Source organism: Bacillus rossius, chromosome 1 (assembly GCF_032445375.1).
Source record: "Bacillus rossius redtenbacheri isolate Brsri chromosome 1, Brsri_v3, whole genome shotgun sequence".
Classification (NCBI taxonomy): Eukaryota; Metazoa; Arthropoda; class Insecta; order Phasmatodea; family Bacillidae; genus Bacillus; species Bacillus rossius.
This window is the reverse complement of record NC_086330.1, coordinates 377,978,989-377,984,434: the sequence shown is the minus strand read 5'-3', so window position 1 is coordinate 377,984,434 and position 5,446 is coordinate 377,978,989. Positions and strand designations below refer to the sequence as shown.

General features: G+C 38.2%; 1 non-coding gene across 1 annotated transcript; it reads right to left on the bottom strand.

Moving 5' to 3' along the window:
- Nucleotides 1-1,956: 1,956 nt before the first annotated feature.
- Trnar-acg (transfer RNA arginine (anticodon ACG)) lies at nt 1,957-2,029 on the bottom strand. The gene has a single exon. It is a non-coding gene; the product is annotated as a tRNA-Arg (tRNA).
- Between the last annotated feature and the right edge of the window lie 3,417 nt (nt 2,030-5,446).

Below are 5,446 nucleotides of genomic sequence, written 5' to 3'. Positions count from 1 at the left end.
CCATGCTGCGAAGCCAACCTACGCAGCGGGGTGCTGTCATAACTTAGAAACACATAACTTAGAATTTTCTACGTTATGACAGTTCTCAGTTATGACTTTCTACGTTATGACGTTTCTAAGTTGTGTGGTTCCGCGTTGCGTGTTTCTAAGTCACGTGTTTCTAAGTTGTGACAGTTCTAAGTTGTGTGTTTCTAAGTAGTGATCGTTCTAAGTTGGGTGTTTCTAAGTTACGTGGAATTTTCCAAGTTTTCTAAGTTATGACAGTTCTAAGTTGTGAATTTCTATGTTATGTGGTGTTCCCCTACGCAGCGGGCAGGTGTGCTGGATATGGCCCACTTCCTGACAGATGTAACACCGCGGCCGTCCTCCGACTCTTTGGGACCACAGGTCAGCTTTGCGGTGACTCTGGCTATCCCTTCCCAACAGGCAGCCCCGCTGGGACTGCGCGAGACACTCACATTATTCCTGTAAGCCACAAGCCAATGGGATGTCCCAAGCTGTCTGTCTGAAGGCTACATGTTGTGGAGCACCAGTACCACACACAAATATCTAAGCTTCTTTCGCTTTGTACTACTACCTCGGCGGAGTATGAACATAACTCTAGTACTGCACAGCTGTTTAGTGTTTTCTTATGAGGGATGATTTACTAATTATTGTGTGTAAGAAAGAATGTTAGTAAGTGCATTTGTCCACCTATTATTGTGCTCTTCGGTTCAGCCTGTCTCCTTAGGTCTTAAGTTCCCTTTCCTTTATCTTCATTGTTCATTCATTGTGTCTTCTCTATTTTTTCTTCTGAATTTACTTCGTGTCTTTTTTATTCTCTTCTTCTCCAAGCCATCCAGTATTTATTTCAACTTTTTTTTTTCCCTCGCAACCATATTATTTCTTCAAACTTTCTTTTAACTTCAGTAAATTGACGTGACCTTCGATTGTGGATCAAGACACTGACTGTAAACACCTTGTCTTTGGAGGCGGTTGGGAACGAAGCTATGAAGAGAGCTAAGCCAGATCTAACACCTCCAGTAGGCCTACTGCCACACCCACTAACGAGAAACTAACTAATTAAAGTATGTCGTGGTCTCCGAAACACTGGGTAAAAGTAAATGTTGCTCATGTTAGGGGATATCGTGAGGGGCCTGGCACCAAAGTAACCGGGTTAAGTTTCCATTTTTGACGTGACAACCTAATAAATCGATGAACGCCGGCATCACGCACGAAAAAGTGTCCCGTTACGCTCATTGTACGCTTGCGCCGCATCTATCTCTCTTCCACTCGACTGTTTATAAAGTGAAGTGAAATGTTAATGTGGTTTTCATTGCTTATTACAACCACAATTTCGGCAATAATGGTTAATTATTCTTGCATTTTAAAAATCTGATTACTAGTATAATTTCAAGTATTTATTTTTTTATTATTAAAATAAAAATGATTTAATTTTATTCCTAAAAGTATGCAATCATTTCATCAATGTTTTGTTATGACGTTGTCACGTTAATCTATCGTCCGTAAACCGACTTAACAGACAACCAATTTTTTTAATACGTTAGTTCGCCCTAATAATAGAACGAAAATTACAAGTCTATTACTAATAGAATTAATTGGAAACCTCACAGGTAACGAAATAGGAGCAAATTTTCTCACAACAGCCCTGGTCATAAACTAAGTAGTGTGGACGCTTATTTTGCTTTTGTTCAAGATGCAATTTTTTAATTTTACTGTCTACCATAATAATGGCTTGAAAGGTGGGAACTAACACTCTTTAAGTCTTAGGAGATCGGGTTAACTTCTGTATCTAACCATACATCTGATATTATCGAGTTATATCAAACGAAATATCGAAGAATCTAGCTTTACGCTATGAAAATAATATTTACCAAATGTAAATTGTTAAAAGTACTTTTGATAACAAGTTTATAAGCATAAATTTAAATAAATGGTTGATAAAAAATTAGCACTCGACCCTGCCAGGATTCGAACCTGGAATCTTCTGATCCGTAGTCAGACGCGTTATCCGTTGCGCCACAGGGCCAGTTGTTTGGAGCAACGTTGTGTTACCTTATATTGCGTTACGACATATTTAGATAATATTAAAACATTGTACGTATATTTTTATTCATTGTCATTATTTCTAAGATCATGTTATGTTCTACAGGATTAATGTACAATTTTTTTTAATTTAAAACCGTTACTGCACATAACTTTCTTGCTAATCATTCATGTGTGTGTGTGTGTGTGTGTGTATCGGTTGAATCGGAAAGAGCCCTTTCCACTTTCACTTATCTTGGTAAATTTTCGGATGATAAATGTGCGGTAAGACATTGTCTACTCTCCAGCATATTGTAGTTGGGTGAGAGAAAAAAACTACCTACAGTTTTTATATGCCACCAAAAGAACAGGATTATGTCATAATATGTTAGACCTAAATATGAAGCAGTGAAATATGCCCTTCTTACACATATACGCAGTGCTGTACTTAATTAGTACTGCACAAGAGTAAGATATTCTCATTTCATCAAATTTTGTAGCTTTAAACTTAGCTAATTTGTTAATTAATTTTCATTAATATACTTACCTTGTATACGGTTAATTTCTTTTAATTTTACTGCGATATTTGTTTCAACTCAGGAAAATACATTTTCAAGATTCTTGACGAGGTAGGTCTTAAGAGAAATTTTCAAACTGCACTTGTCAAATTTGGTCATTTCATTTTCTCGTCATTACAATAATTATTTCTTGTTATATTTATCACGAAAGCTCCCTTGCATTTTATTTTTCGTCCCGAATCTTCTCAACAAATATTTAATAGCTAAATATTATCTTATAGCTACATACGTAGTGGTTTAAAATTACGAAAGTGTTTATAATTTACTATGAAAAAATTCGTGATCGGGTATACCGAGTATATCGGAATACGTCTGCAGGAAAATCTCTTAGTACCTAATTTACTGACTACAAGAGATTGAGATGCTCAACATGGCGCACAAGACCTAGTCCTTAAACTTATTTTCCGTATTTTTGAAAATGTTCTGGCTAAATGCTACATCAGCTAGAGACCGGAAAAATTCGCGGTTTCGATGGCCTTCAGGATAGACTGCACATTCCCCTGTACACTCGGACAAATAACGCCTGATCATTGGCTGCTGACTTGTAAGTCGTCTCAGCTGGTTTGTCTGTGATTTCGATCCTTCTTTGGTTGAGGGTTTATAATTGGTTGAGATTCGTCCAGATGAACAGTAAGCCAATAGCAAAATCATCTAAGAGGTATATGTATTTGACTTCTAGCCTATCGCCGAATGAATCCGCGAATTTTTCCGGTCTCTATCCATCACGCCTGGGAGACGAACGCGTCAGCAAGCTGTCGGAGATACGTGTTGCGGTGTCGGACAGAGTTGCCGGCAGGCGCGGCGGTGCGGGACTGTAAACAAAGGTTAGCGAGCAGCGTGTAAACAAACCAGACGCTGCGTTCAGGAAGCCCGTGTCACTGCACACAGCTTCTGTCCCACGAGGCGCTAACACGACGTAGAGGTCGACACATCTCCGGCGAGTGACAGACCCGGACGTTGCTTCATAGCATTTTAACCTATTCCTCCCGGGTTTGTATAAGCATATAATTATGTAGCCTATACAAGATTTGCAGGGAAATTCTCTGGGAAAAAAAAATAGGTAGTCTGTAAAGTCGGTTTACGGACGATAGTATAACGTGACAACGTCTTAACACAACATTGATGAAATGATTGCATACTTTTATGAATAAAATTGAATCATTTTTATTGAATTATCACTATTTTGTATGGATACAAAGAAGGAGTTAAATGGAATCTACAATTTAATTGATAAATTTGCTTGTATTTGCAATCATTAATTCAAATTTGTTTATTACTTTAACGAAGAGATTATTTTAACTATAACTTTTATACATGTTTGCTATTTAACTTCTTCCAATCTGTGTTATTCTGTTAAGGATAGGACGATGATAGGAAAAGTAGGAAACGAATGGGAGTGTTTCAAGGATGATGCGAAGGAAAATGGCTTACCCAACACCAAGATGCAGTAAAAAATAATATATTGCGCCACGGACTCTGCAGCAATGCTAGGAGGAACGGGTTAGCAAAGAGCAATGAAAATGTTACATTGAAATGCATGAAAACAGAATTAGGCCGCAGACTCGGTCGCAATGCTAGGAGGTTCAGGTTAGCAAAGAGCAATATAAAATGAGCGTAACGGGACACAACGAAATGGGATAATGTGCGTTACTGGCCACTTTTTCGTGCGTGCAGCCGGCGTTCATCGATTTATTAGACGTCACGTCAAAAAAAAATATACCAAAATAAGTACATTTTCCATTGGCTCAAAATCCTTCAGATAAACTGTAAGCCAATGGCAGAAGCAATATAAAGGTACAGTTGTTTGGATTCTAGCATATAGTGAAATGACTACGCGTATTTTTCCGTTCTCTACATATGACAGCCAGCATAAAGCTGGCCACGACGAATATATCAGGCACAGGGCCGACGCACTCAGCAGCCAATGAATACCAGGTCACGGTGACGTCAACACGACAGAATACTTGCCGTTTTCGCAAATTTTTTACGAACAAATATTATCACACAACAAATTTATTTCATCACATTAGTAAAATATCTCCTAAATTACTATAAAATACGCATTGCATAGTAATTGTAGGTAAGTTATTAAAAAATAAATAATGATGTTCTTTATTTTTAGGTTATATTGCTACAAAGACTACGTTTTCTTCGTTATCCAAACTATATAGGCTATAAAATTTACTGCGCAGTAATCGTATACTTAAGATTTAAAAGCGCAATAAGTTATACTAATATGAACAGATGTAGTGTTATCGTTAACACGTCACGTGACCATGTCGATGGCGACTTACGTGAATGTACTTACTCCCTCGAACCTTCCCATAGAAGTTTTCACTTCAAATAACAACAAGAACAACCAACGTTTCTGGCGACGACAGTGGGTTTCTTGTGAGTTGATTAGTGCGGGTGTGAATCTCTTCCCGCGGGGCGACTGAATTGTTGCCCCTCGGAAGGGCAGCCCTTCAGTAATTTTCTGACAGTATCTAGTGTTTTTGAAATGTCTGAATTGTTGCCCCTTGAAAGGGCAGCCCTTCAGTAATTTTCTGACAGTATCTAGTGTTTTTGAAATGTCTGAATTGTTGCCCCTTGGAAGGGCAACCCTTCAGTAATTTTCTGACAGTATCTAGTGTTTTTGAAATGTCTGAATTGTTGCCCCTTGAAAGGGCAGCCCTTCAGTAATTTTCTGACAGTATCTAGTGTTTTTGAAATGTCTGAATTGTTGCCCCTTGGAAGGGCAGCCCTTCAGTAATTTTCTGACAGTATCTAGTGTTTTTGAAATGTCTGAATTGTTGCCCCTTGGAAGGGCAACCCTTCAGTAATTTTCTGACAGTATCTAGTGT